At 38.5% G+C, this 23,475-nt stretch overlaps 1 non-coding gene across 1 annotated transcript; it reads right to left on the bottom strand.

Moving 5' to 3' along the window:
• Positions 1 to 3,721: 3,721 nt before the first annotated feature.
• LOC141645572 (small nucleolar RNA R71) lies at positions 3,722 to 3,828 on the bottom strand. The gene has a single exon (XR_012545051.1). It is a non-coding gene; the product is annotated as a small nucleolar RNA R71 (small nucleolar RNA).
• Positions 3,829 to 23,475: the final 19,647 nt, after the last annotated feature.

The raw sequence follows: 23,475 nt of genomic DNA, 5'->3' as shown, positions 1-23,475 counted from the left end.
TCCTAGTGTTTAACCGAGAAAAATCTCATCTTTGTTGTCATTTAACTTTCACTGAACTTGTTGACGGGAGACCTGTAAAACCAGTTAACTTGACTTATAATTCTAAATCACTTCATTTCTCCTCACTCTAAACAAAAACTAAACTCATTTACTTCTTTAATTAAATCAAAAACAAAACCTAAAAAATTTCTGAGGTTTTTATCAAGCATTATTTCTTATTTTTCCTTCTACATCCATTTACAAGCCTTAGGATCCTAGATTCCTAGATATTCAACTTCGAATATTAAATCAAAATCGACAATAATGAACCCACAAATTCTTCTAAAATCAAGCCCAGAAATTCAAACCAAATCAAATTTTTTAATTGATTCACAATCTTTTAATAATAATTGAGGATTTCAAGAGAATTTTTAGAGTTTGAGTTTTTTATAATTTCTGGGTTTATACGCAATCGATCAAATAGATTTAGAGGATTAATCGTAATAATTCAATTATTGTTGAATTAAATCGATTCTTTTGTGACACACGGATAAGTATGAGCTTGAAGATGAAGCTAGGGTTTATGAAAATTGGGAAAATGCTGGAATTCTAATTTGTAATTTTGCAGGAAATATGAAGCGAAGGTATACAACTTAATGCAAGAAGACGTAACAACCTAAATATTTAGGAAGTGTATTTGAGTTTTAATTGGTGCGAGTAAACGGGTGACTTCAATTTGATGGTGGTATTACTATTCAGGTGGAATTCCTAGCTTAAAATGGTTTGGAGTGGATGGTGATGTTGAATGTTTAAGAAGAAATTAAGAAGAACAGATAAAGAATGATTAAAGATGAAATTAAGAATGAAGAAATAAAAGAGAAAAAAAGAAAGGATAAAAGAAACAAAAAAAAATTAATGACATGTTGGAAAACCTGTATTAACAGGTCAATTATGGCCCGAGTTTAGTATAAGTTAAATGACGTCAAAGATGAGATTTTTATCGGTTAAACGCTAGGATGGATTAATATGAGAAGATAGGACATAGCATGGATTATTCCCATGAAATAACCCTTTATTTTTTTATTTTCTTGTTCATGTTCTTAACTCTTTCCCGGGTAGTTCCCAACGATTTCCACTTTATTTTTTATATCATATCGTAGATAATGATAGAAAATCTTAAGAGCTCTTTAAAACAATATTTATGAGACTCGAAAATTTTTGGGTGGATACATAAGTTCCAAATATGCCTCCTATTTATAATCATAGGTGATGTGACCATAATTAGCGCATATTTAGCCCCCGAATTAGCCTTGTTCCCATGCTTTTTAGTGCATATTTGGGTCATTTATTGTCTTTAGTTCTTTGTTTTGCATATTCTTTGAGATTTTGATCCCTTGGTATGAAAGGAGTGCAAATCTTACATTTTCATGGCAAAACGAGACTAAATTGATTGAATTCAATGACCAAGTATCAAGGAGAGACAAGATTAGAAGGCCTTTGTACATACTATAATAGTTGAGCAATGTTGAGGAAGGATCCTTGCATCCCCAAGGAAATCCCCAAGGATTTTATGAAGGAAAGAAAGAAAAGAAGAAAGAAATGAAGCTGTCCAGCAACCCGTGTGGATTGACTGGAAGACGCCCGTCCTCCACAGCACAATCCGTGCGTCTTCTTTCAAAGACGCCCGGGCAGCAAGCCCAGAAGACGCCCGGATTCCCTTGAAGACGCCCGGGCAGAGGCTCCTGAATCCGCCCGTCCCGTGCCTAAGACGCACGGATTCCAGTCCAGCACAAATCCGTTTCTTCAAGCTTCAAAGAAAGAAGCCCTTCCTTTGAAAAATACCGGCGCCTCCCTGCTCAATCTAAAAAGTGTAATTACTAGTTTAGCCCTTAGTTAACCCTAATGCATCCACCTAATTTCCACTATAAATACCTCATCAGTCTAATTAGAAGAGCATGTTCTTCTTATCAATTATTAGAGTAGTTAATATCAGTCAAATCTCTCTTTAGTATTGTAATCAACAATTAATCAAGTTTTAATACAAGTTTTATTTCCTTAATCTCTCTTTTGTTTATCCTTTATTTTGGGTAATTGAAGATTATTTGGGTTATTATTGGGAGATTGACAACCTCTCAATCAAGCATCAAGTACTTCTTTTATTCTTTGCTTTATTATTGGAATCATTAGTAGGTATAATTCTCTTAATCCCTTTTTAATTATTGTTAATTACTTTCATTTGTTCATCATGTTTCATTTTGTTGGTATGATTGACAACCTTGCTAGCATGATCAACATGATAATGAGTGAGTAGTGACCTAGCTAGGGTTAATGGGTAATTAGGGGAAACCAACATGGGGAATGATTCATGCTTAAATTAATATGCTTTCATGGTTTATTTGCTTGCTTGTTTTGATCTCAACTCGTGCACATGTTATGTTTGATGAAATGTGAGCCTATGAATCCTTGCATTTTTTACCCATCACCTATCTTTTCAATGAGACTTGTAAGACATAAACCAACTCGAGTCTCATTAGACCATGCATGTTGTTGAGTAGGAAAGACTAAGTCGACTTGTAGGTGTTGTACAATCTAATCGATTCGGCTCCGGGACCCAAACTTTCCTAGGATTGTAAGATATAACCCAACTCAATCCATCACAACAATAATTGCTTGCTTATAATTTGAATACATGTTTGTATGATTAATTCCCATGATTCCCATGTGACCCCATGATACCCTAGTGCTTTTTATCAATTGTTTACAACCCTTTTAATTCATCTTGCTTATTTACTTTTATTGTTATTTAGTTAGTGACCTTCTACATCAACCCAAATTGTGACACCCCTAAGACACCACTAGTTTCAATAGAAATCTCATCTCAATTCCCGTCCCTTGGGATCCGACCTTTACTTGCCTCTTTACTAATTGTAGAGTTGTTTGTGAAGTTATAAATTGTGTTTTGTTCTAGGTGCTTCCAACGACAATTGTTCCGAAAAATAGAATATAGCTCCGAAATAGTCCGACCAAAAATGGCGCCGTTGCCGGGGACGGTGTTAACTTGATTTAGATTTTCTTATATTGTTATTAGTCGTGTCTTTCTTTGCCTTGGGGAAGTAAAACTCCTCAAGGTTTGTTCTAATTGTTTTCGAGTTATTTGATATTTTGCATGTCTAGAAGGTCACAAGGTGATTTGTTACCTTTTGATCATGAAATTGAAAGAACTTTGACAAACAATAGAAGATTCGCTAGGAGGAATTTGAGAGGTATTAGTGAGGTTGTGGATATTCAACCGACTATTGAGTTCATCAACCCTTTTGCAAGAGAAGGTGAGGAGAACCCAACACAAAATACCACACAAAATCAACCCACAATGCCTAAGCTTTCATCACATTCCGTACCCACCGAGGAGAACCTACCCAATGGTACTCCCACACCACAACATTTGACCGGAAATTTTATTGCCAAATCTGCCTTTATCCAATTAGTCGAAAGGAGCCAATTTGGGGGGATGCCTAGTGAAAACCCTCATTCTCATATGGAAACCTTTTGCGACTATTGTGATGCGATTTCTCAAACCGGTGTAACTCAAGACCAAATTCGATGGGTCTTATTTCCTTTTTCTCTAATTGGCACCGCGAAACAATGGTTGAAGAGCCTTGATAAGGCCACTCTCGGAATTGATTCTTGGAAGAAGTTGGCTCTAGCTTTCTACAAAAAATTCTACCCACCGGAAAAGACTAACATGCTAAGAGCTCAAATTACGGGTTTTAAGCAAAGGGATGAAGAATCTTTGTATGAAGCTTGGGAGCGGTTCAAGGGAATTTGTCGCTCATGTCCTCACCATGGACTTAGCGAGTGGTTCTTGGTACAACAATTTTGGAACGGTCTATATGAAGATTCAAGGAACATTCTCAACATGGGATCAAATGGAATGTTCACCGAAGTTGATGACAATCAAACATGGAACAATATTGAGGAAATGGCGGTCCATAACTCACAATATAGTAGACCTCTCAAGGCTACTAGAGGAGGAAAGCATGAAGTGGACTCCGTTACTCAATTGGGTGCTCAACTTAGTGCTCACATTGACACAATCAATTTGAAGTTTGAAAAAGCTATGGCTAGACTTGAGAAAGCCTCAAAATCACCAAAGCATCATGTTAATGCCATGACGGCATCCTCATCAATCCCAAGTGGGATATGTGAGAATTGTGGAACTTTGGGACATGACCAAAGTGAATGTAGGGGAACAAATGAACAAGTGAATGCTTTCCAAGCATACAAGAGTGGTACCCCTTATTCCAACTATTACAATGAAAACACCAAATTCCATCCAAATCTCTCGTACAAAAGCCAAAGTATTCAAAACCCTCAAACAACATACACCCCACCTCCCATGAGAAACCAAAATCAAAGACCCTTTTACAACCAAAACCAAGGTTACCAAAATCAAAATCCATACAATCACCAAAATGACCAAGGTTTTGATGTTCAAAAAGCGGTCCTCCAAATGCAAAAAAATCAACAAGAGTTTTTCACTCAAATGCAAAAAGATAGTGTAATACCCCGTATTTTAATGATAAGTTATGAGAATAGTTTATGTAATTTAATAATTAATTAAAGGCATTTCTAATAATGAATTACAAATAAGACGATAATTAAATAATAAAATAAGTAAAATAAGTCGGGAATTGGGCTTAGCTAATAATTGAGTATTGGACCATGTGACATTAAGTAATTGGACTGAAATTTAGTATAATAAGGTTAGAATATAATCGGGATTTGCATCGGAAAATAATTATAATATAATATGGAAAGGTAGTATCTATATTATTACTAATAATAATTTCTGACAATAATAAATTAGTAAAGATAAAATAAGGGAATCCTACCTATGATATATATAATAATAATAATAATAATAATAATAATATAATTGTGATAATAATAATATAGTGATAATTATAATAATAGTAATTCCTATATTAATTGGAATAAGTAAATTAAGATAGTTTCCTAATCGACCTCGCTTTCTCTATAATCTTACACTATAAATACCACCTTAAATCTGATAAATAAATCACAAATTAAGAGGAGGAGCTTTTGGAGACGGAATTAGCAAGCGGTAATTAATAGGTGACGGAAATTGTGATGAGTTTATAATCGGATTTGCTCGCTTTAATTATTGGATTGCGTAATTGGAGTGCTTGCTTGCCAGGTAGGAATTTCCTACTCAACTCGGTTTTATTGTTAAGTGAATGAATGTTTAATTGTTACGGTTGATAAGATTAATGTTAATATTGTGATTTATTATTGGAGACGGAGTATATGTGTAGTTGTTGACGGAGCTGTATGACGGGATTGTTATTGAGTTTTTGTTGTTGGTTATATTTGTTGTTGAGAGTTGATTAGTTAGTTGAGCATAACACGGAGGGTGTTACTGCCAATTGTGCATAGCGAGCAATCGTTACTGCCAGATGTGCATAGTTAGTAATTACTACTGCTAGAGATAGTTGTGCATAGTAAGTGATTACTACTGCCAGTTGTGCATAGTACGGAGGGTACTACTGCCAGTTGAGCATGGTATGAGAATACCACTGCCAGTTGAGGTGAGCATAGCACGGTGCTAGGGGGGTTGTGCTACTGCCAGTGATGTAAGTAAGTTTTACGAATGAAGTGATGAGAACTTGAAGGATGTTTATTTTGGTTGGATTATTATTATTATTGTTGTTTAGTTTTATTCCTACTCAACCATTGGTTGACGTGTTTGCTTCTGTGTCAAAATAAAATTGATGCCTACTTTAATTGATGGCATCCTGTGGTGAACCATTTAATATTTCCGATTAAATGGGGAGCAGATTTAAATAGCAGGTTTTGAGTTAGCTGGATATGGGGAGCTTGGGCGTGTGAGCTTTCGGACCTGCAGGAGTCTAGATCACAAATGTAGTTATATCACTTTATTTATTTCCGCTGCGAGTTGTAATTATTTTATTTTAAGTTTTAGTTAGTTAAATTGTAATAAGCATGTATTCACTAAAGTTTTAATCTAAAGTACTTTGGTTTGTTATACTTTGTTATACACTACCTCGGGAAACCGAGATGGTAACAGTCCTATTTATTTGGGAATGTCTAGCTAAAGGCTCCTGAATAAATGGGGGTGTTACAAAGTGGTATCAGAGCAAAACGATCCTCAGGCCTAACCAATGAATAATAATGAACTTAGGATGTGCCTAAATAAAATGAACCCCGGGTAGAAACTGTTAGGAGCCCCTCTTAGTGCGGTTAAGAAGGCGCCCATAATTCGTATCATGGCCCTCTCAGTTTTGAACTGGAAACCCTGAGAGAATACTTGAGAGTGTTGGATAATTTAAAATGAATATTGTATATTTTGCCTTGTAAGTTTTGTTTGCCTTGTTTGAATATTGTTTTCATTGATGATTGTGGTTACGGGGACATAACTTTGCTTCTAGGAAGATGGGATGTGATATGATTTTAAGCATTGGTATAGGTGTATGGTTATAGAAAAGTGTGATGGTATATATTTGGGGAGGCATAGTTGTGATTAATATGTGAAGTATGATGGGTATAAGTGAAATTGTGAAGAATGTGATTTTGGTTAATTTCTCGACATTTTATCCTTGATTGTTTTGGCTGTCATTTACTGTCGGTTTACAATTCTTGCCCGACATTTTTATGTGAAATACCTTTGTGAGTTAGTTTTCATATGCCTCTGGTCTCATGTTCAAATAATATACGGTTTAGAAGAAATAAATATTTTAGTGGACAGTAGTCGAAATATTCCTGTACAGTGATGTTTTCGCGCCATGTTTTTGTAAAATTTGCCATTTAAAAACTACGTAATTATTTGTTATAATTCCAACGCCACTGTTTAATAGACTCATGTATGTTTCTAAATTGGTAAGCCACGTTTTAAGAAAATATTTTGACAATTTATGGTGATTTTTACAAGTGGACCTAAGTTTCTGAGAAGTTGCTGTAAAATTTCTGTTTCGACCAAGTATCTTGTAAAATGCATTATAAATTGACCATTTGAATTTTTGACTTAATTCTTTCACCCATGATCTACTAACTCTTTGTATTTTCTAGAAATTCTCCATAATTTATTTATGTTATTAATTATCTATGATTTTTAAGTTGTAGCATGTTTTCCTTCGTCTTGAATAATGAAAATTTTGTCTCTTGATGTTTTGGTATTGTGAATTGTGTGAATTAGATTATCATGTCTAGTGATATGCGGAACGTGTTACCCTAAAGCCTATATATATATATATGTTACAATAATTGCATTCATGTTTAAGTTGGATGTTGTTAGTGACAATTAAGATGAACTAAGAAAAGATTAATTAAATAATTATGCGCATCTTTTGTTATAGATTATTATTAATTTGGCAATGTATTCGCCAGTAGTTAAGCAATAAGTTGGAATAAAGATTTATTAGAATATCTTATATGATGTGATTTGCTAGTAATTAAAATTTTGTTATTTATTCAATCGTTAATTCATGTTGGAAGCGATAAGTGTTTTATATTACAATATGTGTTTCATGGTTTTGTGGCATTATAATAAGGAATTGATTGTTCCTATTTTTAGTATTCCAAACTTCGAGGACGAAGTTTATTTTGTTGGGGTTGGTGTCCTTAACAGTTAGTGCAAGGACTTATAAATCTCTAAAAGGATCAAAGGGCATACTTTTGGTATTATTATCAGTTGATCCACGTTTATCAATAACGGTTGGCTTGCTAGATAAGTTTGACGTTATTGTCATACAGATGGCGGTGATCAACTGGTCCCTAAAAGTCACACATATAGGATACATTTGAGAGATGTGACAAGTATGAAAATACGATCATGTTGATGCAATTTTGACTAACCGATTAGTCGAGTTATTTGACTAGTAATTAGTCAAAATGTGATGTTGAGATATTATATTTAATACGGATTAAATAAAATGGGCTAAGGCGAATTAAACAGTTAATTCGTAAATTAAATATAAACGATTATATTTAATTAATGTATATTGAATAAATTATACAATATCGCCTTTGTCGGACATGTATTAATACTTCAACTAACCCGTGTTATTAGTTGATGTTTTAATAACCGATAACCGATGACGATTTATAATAAACCGCGTCATATACATTTAGCGTTTTTCGAGCCGGTCCACGAGGTAAAATTAAGAGGAAGTGGAAGCCCACTTCCCCATGCAAACCCACGGCTGGCCGAACCAAACAAAAGGAGAGACTCCCTCTCCCTTTGACCTAGACAATTCCATTTTACAGAAAACTAGGGTTTTGGAGATCATCTCTCTCTGAAACCTAGATCTCACATCGTAAAAACCTCACAAGAGCTTTCTCAATATTGCAAGTCAATTAGAAAGCATTTTCTAGCACAAGGGCATAGTCTCAGACGGTCTTGGGTGCAACAATTAGGAGGAAATCTCTGTTGATTTCTGTTCTTTACGCCGCGCATCAAAGGACCCGAGGTTGATTCTTTACCTTTTATCGTTTCTCTTGTATTTTGTTTTATGACTATAATCACGTATTAAATTTACGTTATAATCCTTAAATTTAAAGGGTCTTATACGGATATAACCCCACAAGTGGTATCAGAGCGAGGCCACGTAAATTTTTCTATGTGTTTTTCATAAAACGATTTTGAAACGGTTGCTTTTGTCTCGAAATCCGTGCCTTGTATACACGGATGTTTGCGTTTTTGGTGAAACCGTGACATGTTTTACACGGTTGATTCACTTTTTCGTTTTGTTCTTTTACATATTGTTATTTTATACGGAGATTATAATAATATGTCAAGTTTTGTCAAATTATAAAATTGATTTTATGCGTTTTTGATCAAAATTGAAATTGTTTTGTTTCGACAAAACTGTTTTCACGAGGGTTTTTGTTTTCCAGAAACTTTTGTTCTCGATCGACCAAGTTTTTAATCGATCGAGAGGTTTTTCTGTCTTGTTTTTACTCGATCGAGTCCGTGCTGTACTCGATCAACCATTTTTAAAACCCCACTGCTCGATCGAGAAGTCCTCGTACTCGATCGAGCAGTATTGCTGATAAAAGTCCTCGATCGACCACCAGTTCTGTCGATCGAGTACTTCCTGATTAGCATACCTCTCGATCGACTAGCAGTTCAGTCGATCGAGCCCTTTTGTTCCTCGATCGAGCACCTGTGTCCCTGGATCGAGGGATTTTGTTCTGACAGCTTTGAAAATTTATTCTTTTTGTTTTAAATTTTCTTTTGGCCTTAATATGTACTTTATACGGATATTGTACACTCGCTATGACTGTGAAACGGTTCACACACGTACTATTAAGTTATTTTAAAGCGTATTTAAAGTAACGGATTGTATGAGATTAAAATTAAATTGATAGAAGCGGTTTTATCACATGAATTTTAATCATTAAAAGGTGGTTTGGATAATTTAACATAATTACGGAATTATGTCACGAATAAATTTAATTTAGTTGATGCATTTTCTTTTATCGTTGATTTGAATGCCGTGAATGCCTTTTATTACGTATTTATTTATTTTACAAACGGTTGTAACTTAGTGTGGCCTTAGTAGAACGTGTTACCGTAATGATGGAACACAGTCTTGGTTGTATTTTGAGATCTCGTATCTCCGTTTTGGATTTTTCACTTGTAATTATAGTTTTTAATTAGAATGTAAATAGGTTTATATTTTGTAATTTTAATTGTAATTTTTGAGAAGACCAAAGATGGAGACCGGATGCTCACTCCCGCTACATGGATCAAGATGGAACATCAAGACAAGCTTCTCGGGTCCAACGGTGGATTCCAAAGTTGTTTTATGTTCTTTTTATTAGGATAGGCCACACTAGGAATTTTTATTTACGTATTGCATTCTTTTATTTATTTTTCGCAACGATAATATGCATCATATTCCGCCTAAAAACCAAACCACCTATTTATTGCATGAAAACTGACACATATAGAGGTCACGAGTTAGTTTTCTTTGACATTCTCATGTCACATGTTTTTAAGCCATCACCTAAATTAATTCATTCACGCAGACGCTAGTTATTCGTTCACTTAATATGAATTGTAATTAAGTTGATGGGATCTTCCTCGTATAAACCAAAATTGAGAACGGTCTTTATAGGTCAAACTCCAATGAGTCCCTTCTTCGTCGGTAGGCATAATATGACCCCTTCTACGTCGGGTAAGTTGGAACCGATTGACCTATTTTATCTCAACACTATGGTCACTAAACGATCCTGTGATCATGGTGGACTATAGATAGGATTTACGGAAATCTATCGACCAAGAGTTCTTACGGAAGAATTAGCTAAACAGTTGGCTTATCAACTTACAGAAGTTGAGTCTTGGGATCACTTGTATTGTTCTTGAGGGAGATCAATTATGCAAGTGCTTGAGTCTACACGTTAATATAAATTAAATAGACTTAAATCACCTCGATGAGTTGCTTATTTCGTTTTTGTTTTTCTTTCTTTTTTCAGTGTAGATCACGAACTTTTAAACTGCTAAAAACAAATGGTTGGTTCTACTGATAACCCAATGCCAAGTGCCACATTGGACCGTGAGTCCCTGGGCCGGATCTTCATGAATCGGATGAATCGGTCTACTCGACTGAAGAATGATGGATCAAACTTCGCGGACTGGGAGGCGGCATTACGGAATGCTGCCGCTGCTGACGGGAAGCTCAAATATCTATTAGAGCCCATCCCGACAAACTCCAGAAGGGCCAACCAGTTAGCCCACACATTCTCAGCATGATTGAGAATGTCGAGAAGCTGGAGACCTTTAATTGTAAGATCAGCGAGAACATTGTGATCGACCGCATGCTTCATTCACTCCACGATGGTTTTGCGCTCTTTAGAGCGAATTACTATATGAATGATTTGAAGAAAACTCCCCATGAACTGCACTCCCTTCTCGTACAGACCGAGAAGGACATGAAGTTCAGTGGGAGCATGAAACAGGATGTTCTCGTTGTGTCAAACAAAGGCAAGGGTAAGGGCAAAGCTAAAGCAGACCTAACAGTAGGTAAGGCGAAGTTTAAGAAGTCGGGTTCAGGTAAGAGTGGTCCTGGTGAGTCGAGCAACTCATCAGGCGCGACAAAGAGCAAGGATGGTAACATGGAGTGTCACCATTGCCACAAGACTGGGCATTGGAGGCGTACATGTCCCGTATACCATGAGGACATAAAGGCAGGTCGTGTTAAACATGTTGGTATGTTTTCTTCCTCTTCTACTTTTATTCATATGATTGAGATTAACCACGCAAGTTACGGAACTTGGGTACTAGATACTGGTTGTGGTTCTCATCTGTGTAATCATGTGCAGGGGCTCCGAAACATCGAACCCCTCGTAAAGGGTGAGGTGGACCTGCGTGTCGGGAATGGAGCACGAGTGGCTGCCGTCTCGAGGGGAACATATGTGATCCAGCTTTCTAGCGGATTTGAGTTATTTTTATATAATCGCTATTATGTACCAGTCTTTCTAAAAACATTATTTCATTTTCGCACTTGACAAACTTGGATTTTCATTTGTAATAGAGAATAATTCTTGCATTTTCTCATTACACAATATGATTTATGGCAAGGCAGTCTCCATGAATGGAATTTATGTTTTAGATCAGACCAGCGAAATATTATACGTAATGAATAAAAAGTTAAAAGTTGGTGACAAAGATCAAACGTATCTATGGCACTGCCGCATGGGACACATTAATGAGAAACGCGTTAAACAGCTCATAAAGAATGGAGCTATCTCGGCTTTTGATTTTCAATCATTTGGCACGTGTGAATCATGTCTCATCGGTAAGATGACTCGAATTTCCTTCAAAGGTGTTGGAATGCGCGCTGCTGACCTATTAGGACTCATACACACGGATGTATGTGGACCTATGTCAATCACCGCACGAGAAGGCTATAGGTATTTCATCACTTTCACGGACGATTTAAGTAGATATGGCTATGTCTACTTAATGAAGCACAAAAGTGAATCCTTTGAGAAATTCAAAGAATACCGAGAACAGGGTCTGAGAACCTCTTTGGGTAGAAAGATTAAAACACTACGTTCGGATCGTGGTGGCGAGTATCTTTCTCACGAGTTTGATCAACACCTTAAAGGCGTGGGATTGCCCTACGACGTTAACTCCACCTGGAACACCTCAGTTGAACGGTGTGTCCGAACGGAGAAATCGAACACTTCTTGATATGGTTCGATCCATGATGAGTCACACGGTATTACCTGATTCATTATGGGGCTATGCTCTTATGTCAGCCGCTCTAATACTTAACCGAAATCCGTCTAAAGCTGTTGACAAGACTCCATATGAACTATGGAAGGGAACGGTCCCTAACTTGTCCTTTATACGGGTTTGGGGCTGCGAGGCTTATGTCAAGTGGAGACACGAGGATAAGCTCGGCCCGCGATCGGTCAAGACATACTTTATAGGTTATCCTAAAGGAACGCTTGGTCATTACTTTTATTCGCCAACCGAACAACGCGTTTTTGTTGCGGCTAGTGCGACATTCTTAGAGAAGGAATTTCTCGAGAATGCAAAGAGTGATAGAACCTTCGAACTGTCGGAGATTCCAGAACCAAGTACCGAGCAACCATTGGAGGAACCTATTTCTTCAATCCCGGCTGCGGTTAATATTTCTGAGGAACCTAGGAGGTCGGGAAGAGTCTCTATTCCTCCGGACAGATACGTTGGTATGGTCGAGGAACATGACATAGATGACGTTCTACTCTTAACGAGTAGTGAACCCGCAACCTATAAAGGTGCCATGACTAGTTCTGACTCAAAGCTATGGCTTGAGGCCATGCAATCCGAGATGGACTCCATGTACGAGAACAACGTGTGGGATCTTGTTGACTTACCTACTAAGGTTCGTCCCCTTCAATGCAAATGGCTTTACAAGATAAAGCTTTCTGTGGAAGGTCAGCAAGATATCTACAAAGCACGACTAGTTGCTAAAGGTTTCACCCAAGTGCCAGGTTTGCACTACGATGAGATTTTTGCACCCGTAGTCATGCTGCGTTCCATTCGGATTATCTTAGCGATTGCCGCCTTTCATGACTATGAAATTTGGCAAATGGACGTGAAAACCGCCTTCTTAAACGGCTTTTTGGAGGAAGAGTTGTACATGGTACAACCCGAAGGTTTCATCGATCCTCAAAATCCTAAGAAAGTGTGCAAGCTTAAGCGTTCCATTTATGGACTTAAGCAAGCATCAAGGAGTTGGAATCATCGCTTCGACCAAGTGATAAAAGAAAATGGATTTACTCGATCAGTCGAGGAACCATGTCTGTATATCAAGTCGAGTGGGAGCAAGATTGTCTTCCTAATATTGTATGTTGACGACATACTACCCGATTGGGAATGACATACCTCTCTTAACTTCGGTGAAAGTATGGTTGAAAAACCATTTCCAGATGAAAGATCTGGGTGAGGCACAAAGAATTTTGGGCATCCGTATCTATCGAGATAGATCACGTCGGATGTTATCTCTCAGTCAGGAGTCTTACATAGACAAAGTCCTAGAGAGATTCAGCATGACTAACTCCAAAAAGGGGTTTCTTCCTATGGCTCCAGGGGTGCATTTGAGCAAGTCTCAGGCACCAGAGACACCGGAAGAGAAAGAGCGCATGACACGAATTCCTTATGCCTCGGCTATAGGATCAATCATGTATGCCATGATATGCACACGTCCGGACGTGGCATATGCATTGAGTATGACAAGTCGATTCCAACAAAGCATCCGGTGAATCACATTGGCTGGCTGTCAAGAACATTCTTAAGTACCTACGGAGGACTAAAGATTGGGCATTGACTTATGGAGGCGATCAAAAGCTATGCAAGAACCGATTCGCAGATGCTAGCTTCCAAACGGATCGAGATGACTCGAAATCTCGGTCTGGATTCGTTTTTACTCTTAATGGCGCTGCAATCACCTGGAAGAGTTCCAAACAAACACATAAAGCAGATTCTACGACCGAGTCCGAGTCTTACTATGCCGCGTCGAAGCTACAAAGGAAGCGATATGGATGCGTCAATTCTTACATGGACTATCAGTAGTGCCTAGTTCGAATGACCCGATCACCATCTATTGCGACAATAGTGGTGCCATCTTCCAAGCTAAGGAGCCAAAGTCTAGCAACAAGTCTAGACATGTACAACGGAAAGCTCATCTAATCCGAGATTACGTGGAGCAAAAGGAAGTAGTGATAGAAAATATTGCTACAGATGATAACATAGCAGATCCTCTCACTAAACCATTACGACAAGATAAGCATGAAGGGCACGTTAATTCCATGGGAATTAAACGTGTTCCTAAGTTGTAGTACTCTTTTATGGATTAGATTCATTCTCTTTTGTACTCTATACAACATCATCGTTTTGATATTTATATATTTTGTTTTTCATGTGGAATTGTACGACAATTTTGAACACCACAAAGTGAACTGAACAAACATTATATTTTTAGTCCTTAATTGCCCACATGAGTGATAACTGGCAATTATTTTGTGACGTTGGTTGATGGTGGGTTCAACGAGCCATAAGTCAACCGGTTGATGACCAATCACGGAGGCGAGTTATACGGATATCTCGTAGGACACCATTGTGACATCGGCGTGGAGTCCTAAATGTTTTATAACATTCGCTGCCCGGTCGTGGATAGGACCTCCATGGTGATCCTAAGAGTCGATTCTTTTGACTATCGATTGTCTCTTGAGACTACGATGATTTTGGGTGACTTTGGTTTCTTTCTCACGGTCATCCGTAACAGGGGGCCAAGTAGATTTTTTCGGGTCATTTCATGCTTTGTGCTTAGATCGGAAGGAGTCGAGTTGAAGGAAATATTCAGCCTTTATCGGGTACTCGATATTTCTCAGGGCCACTCGAGGAGTCAGAATCGAAATGCATGGCCATGCTCGGATACGGATTCGTTTTATCGGTTAAGTTACTCTCTAGTCGGGGAAACCACTCTTGATACAGATCGATTGTAAAATACGACCTTTGCGGATCCGGATCTGCAAATTGTTTTACATTGAGTGGGAGAAATTTTAAATGAATATGAGAATCGGTTATCGCACATACACTTGTACGGACAAGTGGGAGTTTGTTGGAGCTGTGTCCTCCAGTTAGTGCGGATAACGTCATTGCACATACACTTGTACGGACAAGTGGGAGCTTGTTGGGGTTGGTGTCCTTAACAGTTAGTGCAAGGACTTATAAATCTCTAAAAGGATCAAAGGGCATACTTTTTGTTGGGGCTGGTGTCCTTAACAGTTAGTGCAAGGACTTATAAATCTCTAAAAGGATCAAAGGGCATACTTTTGGTATTATTATCAGTTGATCCACGTTTATCAATAACGGTTGGCTTGCTAGATAAGTTTGACGTTATTGTCATACAGATGGCGGTGATCAACTGGTCCCTAAAAGTCACACCTATAGGATACGTTTGAGAGATGTGACGGTATGAAAATACAGTCATGTAGATGCCAAATTTGACTAACCAGTTAGTCCGAGTTATTTGACTAGTAATTAGTCAAAATGTGATGTTGAGATATTATATTTAATACGGATTAAATATAATAGGCTAAGGCGAATTAAACAGTTAATTCGTAAATTAAATATAAACGATTATATTTAATTAATGTATATTGAGTAAATTATACAATATCGTCTTTGTCGGACGTGTATTAATACTTCAACTAACCCGTGTTGTTAGTTGATGTTTTAATAGCCGATAACCGATGACGATTTATAATAAACCGCGTCATATACATTTAGCAATTTTCGAGCCGGTCCACGAGGTAAAATTAAGAGGAAGTGGAAGCCCACTTCCCCATGCAGACCCACGGCTGGCCGAAACACACAAAAGGAGAGCTCCTCTCCTTTTGTGACCTAGACAATTTCATTTTACAGAAAACTAGGGTTTTGGAGACATTTTCTCTCTGAAACCTAGATCTCACATCTCGAAAAACCTCACAACAAGTTCTCTCAATATTGCAAGGCAATCAGAGAACACCTTCTAGCACAAGGGCATTTCTCAGACGGTCTTGGGTGCAACAATTAGGAGGAAATCTCTGTTGATTTCTGTTCTTTACGCCGCACTATAAAGGACCCGAGGTTGATTCTTATTCCTTATCGTTTCACTATTGTATTTATGTTTTATGACGATATTCGCATGTTAAATTTTACGTTATAGTCCTAAATTTAAAGGGTATTATACGGATATTTACCCTCAAGTGGTATCAGAGAGAGGCCACGTAAATTTTTCTATGTGTTTTTCATAAAACGATTTTGAAACGATGATTTTGTGCATTGAAAACCGCGCGGCTCTTTACACGGCTGATTATGTTTTCAATTCGTTTTTTGCATCTTGTTATTTTATACAGATATTATAGCAATATGTTAAAGTTTTGTCAATTATAAAATTGATTTCATGCGTTTTTGATCAAAATTGTTTTGGTTTTGTATCGTAAAACCTGTTTTCACGAGGGTTTTGGTTTTTCAGAACTTGTTTGGTCTCGATCGAGTGTGTTTCTACTCGATCGAGAGCTTTTTCTGTCTTGTTTTTGCTCGATCGAGTCCTTGTTGTACTCGATCGACCTCTTGTTAAAACCCCACTGCTCGATCGAGAAGTCCTCGTACTCGATCGAGCGGACTTTCTTGATAAAAGTACTCGATCGACCACCGGTTTAGTCGATCGAGCACCTTCTGTTTGGCAATTCTCTCGATCGACTTGCGGTTCGATCGATCGAGCCCTTTGTTCCTCGATCGAGAACCTTTGTCCCTGGATTGAGGACCTTTTGTTTTAATGACTTTGAAAATTTATTCCTTTTGCTTTAAATTTTCTTTTGGCTTCAATATGTACTTTATACGGATATTGTACACTCGCTATGATTGTGAAACGGTTCACACACGTACCATTAAGTTGTTTTAAAGCGTATTTAAAGTAACGGATTGTAATGGATTAAAATTAAATTGATAGAAGCGGTTTTATCACATGAATTTTAATCATTAAAAGGTGGTTTGGATAAATTTAACATAATTACGGAATTATGTCACGAATGAATTTGTTTTTAGTTGATGCATTTTTATTTATCGTTTATTTTGAATGCCGTGAATGACTTTTATTACGTATTTATTCATTTTTACAAACAGTTGTAACTTAGTGTGGCCTTAGTAGAACGTGTTACCGTAATGATGGAACACGGTCTTGGTTGTATTTTGAGATCTCGTATCTCCGTTTTGGATTTTTCACTTGTAATTACAGTTTTTTTTATTAGAATGTAAATAGGTTTATATTTTGTAATTTTAATTGTAATTTTTGAGAAGACCTAAGATGGAGACCGGATGCTCACTCCCGCTACTTGGATCAAGATGGAACATCAAGACAAGCTTTTCGGGTCCAACGGTGGATTCCAAAGTTGTATTATGTTCTTATGCTAGGATAGGCCACACTAGGAATTTTATTTACGTATTGCATTCCTTTATTTATTTTTCGCAACGATAATATGCATCATATTCCGCCTAAAAACCAAACCACCTAATTATTGCATGAAAACTGACACATATAGAGGTCACGAGTTAGTTTTCTTTTGACATTCTCATGTCACACGATCATGCTAAGCCATCACCGAAATTGATTCATTCACGCAGATGCTAGTTATTCGTTCACTTAAAATGAATTAAAACTTAGTTGATGGGATCTTCCTCGTATAAACCAAAATTGAGAACGGTCTTTATAGGTCAAACTCCAATGAGTCCCTTCTTCGTCGGTAGGCATAATATGACCCCTTCTACGTCGGGTAAGTTGGAACCGATTGACCTATTTTATCTCAACACTATGGTCACTCGTACGATCCTGTGATTATGGTGGACTATAGATAGGATTTACGGAAATCTATCGACCAAGAGTTCTTACGGTAGAATTAGCTAAACAGTTAGCTTATCAATTTACGGAAATTGAGTCTTGGGATCACTTGTATCATTCTTGAGGGAGATCAATTATGCAAGTGCGAGAGTCTACATGTTAAAAAAAATACTTTTTAAATAGACTTAAATCACCTCGATGAGTTGCTTATTTCGTTTTGTTTTTCTTTTTTTTTTTTCGGTGTAGATCACGACTTTTAAAGCGCTAAATAACAAATGGTGGTTCTCGATAACCCAATGCCAAGTGCCACAATGGACCGTGAGTCCTGGCTTCGGATCTTCATGAATCAGATGAATCGGTCTACTCGATCGAAGAATGATGGATCAAACTTCGCGGATCGGGAGGCGGCATTACGGAATCTTTGCCGCTGGCGATGGGAAGCTCAAATATCTATTAGAGCCCATCCCGGCAAACCCAGGTCCCACGGCTAGAGCTGCTGAAATCACCAAGTTTAATGATTTCTGTATGGAAGCGGGTGCGATTAAAAACGTACTCATTTTTGCAATGGAACCCAATTTGCAGAAACGCTTCATAGCCCATGGTGCAAACAAGATTTTCACCACGCTCACCAAGGAATTCTCGAAAGCACCGAGAATCGTGACCTATGAGCATACCACTCGCTTCTTTGATGCGAGACTCGAAAGGGCCAACGGTTAGCCCACACATTCTCAAAGCATGATTGAGAATGTCGAGAAGTGGAGACCTTTAATTGTAACATCGGCGAGAACATTGTTATCGACCGCATGCTTCATTCACTCCACGATGGTTTTTCGCAATTTAGAGCGAATTACTATATGAATGATTTGAAGAAAACCCCATATGAACTGCACTCCCTTCTCGTACAGACCGAGAAGGACATGAAGTTCAGTGGGAGTTTGAAACAGGATGTTCTCGTTGTGTCAAACAAGGGGAAAGGTAAGGGCAAAGCTCAGGCAAACCTAGCAGTAGGTAAGGCGAAGTTTAAGAAGTCGGGTTCAGGAAAGAGTGGTCCTGGTGAGTCGAGCAACTCATCAGGCGCGACAAAGAGCAAGAATGAAAACATGGAATGCCATCATTGCCACAAGACTGGGCATTGGAGACGCACATGTCCTGTTTATCATGAGGACTTAAAGGCGGTCGTGTTAAACTTTGTTGGTATGTCTTCTTCTTCTTCTTCTACTTTTATTCATATGATTGAGATTAACCACGCAAGTTACGGAACTTGGGTACTTGATAATGGTTGTGGTTCTCATCTGTGTAATCATGTGCAGGGGCTCCGAAACATCGAACCCCTCGTAAAGGGTGAGGTGGACTGCGTGTTGGGAATGGAGCAAGAGTGGGCGCCATCTCAAAGGGGACATATGTGATCCAGCTTCCTAGCGGATTTGAGTTGTCATTATATGATTGCTATTATGTACCTAGTCTTTCGAAAAACATTATTTCGGTTTCGCACTTGATAAACTTGGTTTTTCATTTGTAATAGAAAATAATACTTGCATTTTCTCATTACACGATATGATTCTACAAGGCGGTCTCCATGAACGGAATTTATGTTTTAGATCGGACCACGGAAATATTACACGTAATGAATAAAAGGTTAAAGGTTGGTGACAAAGATCAAACGTATCTATGGCACTGCCGTATGGGACACATTAATGAGAAACGCGTAAAAACGACTCATCAAAAATGGAGCTATCTCGGCCTTTGATTTTCAATCATTTGGCACGTGTGAATCATGTCTCATCGGTAAGATGACTCGGATTTCCTTCAAAGGTGTTGGAATGCGCGGCTGGCGACCTATTAGGACTCATACACACGGATGTATGTGGACCTATGTCAATCACCGCACGAGAAGGCTATAGGTATTTCATCACTTTCACGGACGATTTAAGTAGATATGGCTATGTCTACTTAATGAAGCACAAAAGTGAATCCTTTGAGAAATTCAAAGAATACCAGAATAGGGTGCAGAACCTATTGGGTAGAAAGATTAAAACACTACGTTCAGATCGTGGTGGCAAGTATCTTTCTCACAAGTTTGATCAACACCTAAAGGACTGTGGGATTGCCCTACAGTTAACTCCACCTGGAACACCTCAATTGAATGGTGTGTCCGAACGGAGAAATCGAACTTTACTTGATATGGTTCGATCCATGATGAGTCACACGGTTTTACCTGATTCATTATGGGGTTATGCTCTTCTGTCAGCTGCTCTAATACTTAACCGAAGTCCGTCTAAAGCTGTTGACAAGACTCCATATGAACTATGGAAGGGAACGGTCCCTAACTTGTCCTTTATACGGGTTTGGGGCTGCGAGGCTTATGTCAAGTGGAGACACGAGGATAAGCTCGGCCCGCGATCGGTCAAGACATACTTTATAGGTTATCCTAAAGGAACGCTTGGTCATTACTTTTATTCGCCAACCGAACAACGTGTTTTTGTTGCGGCTAGTGCGACATTCTTAGAGAAGGAATTTCTCGAGAATGCAAAGAGTGATAGAACCTTCGACCTGTCGGAGGTTCCAGAACCAAATACCGAGCAACTATTGGAGGAACCTATTCCTTCAATCCCGGCTGCGGTTAACATTCCTGAGGAACCTAGGAGGTCGGGAAGAGTCTCTATTCCTCCGGACAGATACATTGGTATGGTCGAGGAACATGACATAGATGACATTCTACTCTTAACGAGTAGTGAACCCGCAACCTATAAAGGTGCCTTGACTAGTTCTGACTCAAAGCTATGGCTTGAGGCCATGCAATCCGAGATGGACTCCATGTACGAGAACAACGTGTGGGATCTTGTTGACTTACCTGCTAAGGTTCGTCCCCTTCAATGCAAATGGCTTTACAAGATAAAGCATTCTGTGGAAGGTCGGCAAGATATCTACAAAGCACGACTAGTTGCAAAAGGTTTCACCCAAGTGCCAGGTTTGCACTACGATGAGATTTTTGCACTGTAGTCATGCTTTGCGTTCCATTCGGATTATCTTAGCGATTACCGCTTTTCATGACTATGAAATTTGGCAAATGGACGTGAAAACCGCCTTCTTAAACGGCTTTTTGGAGGAAGAGTTGTACATGGTACAACCCGAAGGTTTCATCGATCCAGTACATCCTAAGAAAGTGTGCAAACTTAAGCGTTCCATTTATGGACTTAAGCAAGCATCAAGGAGTTGGAATCATCGCTTCGACCAAGTGATAAAAGAAAATGGATTTACTCGATCGGTCGAGGAACCATGTCTATATATCAAGTCGAGTGGGAGCAAGATTGTCTTCCTAATATTGTATGTTGACGACATACTCCTGATTGGGAATGACATACCTCTCTTATCTTCGGTGAAAGTATGGTTGAAAAACCATTTCCAGATGAAAGATCTGGGAGAGGCACAAAGAATTCTAGGCATCCGTATCTATCGAGATAGATCACGACGGATGTTATCTCTCGATCAGAGTCTTACATAGACAAAGTCCTAGAGAGATTCAGCATGACTAACTCCAAGAAGGGGTTCCTTCCTATGGCTCCAGGGGTGCATTTAAGCAAGTCTCAGGCACCAGAGACACCAGAAGAGAAAGAGCGCATGGCACGGATTCCTTATGCTTCGGCTATAGGATCAATCATGTATGCCATGATATGCACACGTCCGGACGTGGCATATGCATTGAGTATGACAAGTCGATTCCAACGGCATCCAGGTGAATCACATTGGATGGCTGTCAAGAACATTCTTAAGTACCTAAGGAGGACTAAAGATTGGGCATTGACTTATGGAGGCCCTCAAAAGCTATGCTTGTGAACCAAGATTCTGCAGATGCTAGCTTCCAAACGGATCGTGATGACTCGAAATCTCGATCTGGATTCGTTTTTACTCTTAATAATGGCGCTGATCATTTGGAAGAGTTCGAAACAAATCACAGATTCTACGATCGAGTCCGAGTACTATGCCGCATCCGAAGCAACAAAGGAAGCGATATGGATGCGTCAATTCTTATATGGACTATCCAGCAGTGCCTAGTTCGAATGACCCGATCACCATCTATTGCGACAATAGTGGTGCCATCTTCCAAGCTAAGGAGCCAAAATCTAGCAATAAGTCTAGACATGTACAACGGAAAGCTCATCTAATCCGAGATTACGTGGAGCAAAAGGAAGTAGTGATAAAAAAGATTGCTACCGATGATAACATAGCAGATCCTCTCACTAAACCATTACGACAAGATAAGCATGAAGGGCACGTTAATTCCATGGGAATCAAACGTGTTCCTGAGTTGTAGTACCTTTTATGGATTAGATTCATTCTCGTTTGTACTCTATACGACATCATCGTTTTGATATTTATGTATATATATATTTTGTTTTTCATGTGGATTTGTACGACAAATTTTGAACACCACAAAGTGAACTGAACAAACATTATATTTTTCAGTCCTTAATTGCCCACATGAGCTGATAACTCTGGCAATTATTTTGTGACGTTGGTTGATGGTGGGTTCAACGAGCCATAAGTCAACCGGTTGACTGACCAATCACAGAGGCGAGTTATACGGATATCTCGTAGGACACCATTGTGACATCGACGTGGAGTCCTAAATGTTTTATAACATTCGCTGCCCGGTCGTGGATAGGACCTCCATGGTGATCCTAAGGGTCGATTCTTTTGACTATCGACTGTCTCTTGAGACTAAGGCAGATTTTGGGTGACTTTGGTTTCTTTCTCACGGTCATCCATAACAGGGGGCCAAGTAGATTTTTTCTGGGTCATTTCATGCTGTGCTTAGATCGGAAGGAGTCGAGTTGAAGGAAATATTCAGCCTTTATCAGGTACTCGATATTTCTCAGGGCCACTCGAGGAGTCAGAATCGAAATGCATGGCCATGCTCGGATACGGATTCGTTTTATCGGTTAAGTTACTCTCTAGTCGGGGAAACCACTCTAGATACAGATCGATTGTAAAATACGACCTTTGTGGATCCAGATCTGCAAATTGTTTTACATTGAGTGGGAGAAATTTTAAATGAATATGAGAATCGGTTATCGCACATACACTTGTACGGACAAGTGGGAGTTTGTTGGAGCTTGTGTCCTCCAGTTAATGCGGATAACGTCATTGCATATACACTTGTGCGGACAAGTGGGAGCTTGTTGGGGCTGGTGTCCTTATGATTAGTGCAAGGACTTATAAATCTCTAAAAGGATCAAAGGGCATACTTTTGGTATTATTATCGGTTGATCCACGTTTATCAATAACGGTTGGCTTGCTAGATAAGTTTGACGTTATTGTCATACGGATGGCGGTGATCAACTGGTCCCTAAAAGTCACACCTATAGGATACGTTTGAGAGATGTGACGGTATGAAAATACGGTCATGTAGATGCCAAATTTGACTAACCGGTTTTGTCGAGTTATTTGACTAGTAATTAGTCAAAATGTGATGTTGAGATATTATATTTAATACGGATTAAATATAATAGGCTAAGCGAATTAAATGATTAATTCGTAAATTAAATATAAACGATTATATTTAATTAATGTATATTGAGTA

Source organism: Silene latifolia, chromosome 2 (assembly GCF_048544455.1).
Source record: "Silene latifolia isolate original U9 population chromosome 2, ASM4854445v1, whole genome shotgun sequence".
Taxonomy (NCBI): domain Eukaryota; kingdom Viridiplantae; phylum Streptophyta; class Magnoliopsida; order Caryophyllales; family Caryophyllaceae; genus Silene; species Silene latifolia.
Note: the sequence above shows the minus strand (reverse complement) of the source record. Positions and strands in the feature narration are given on the sequence as shown.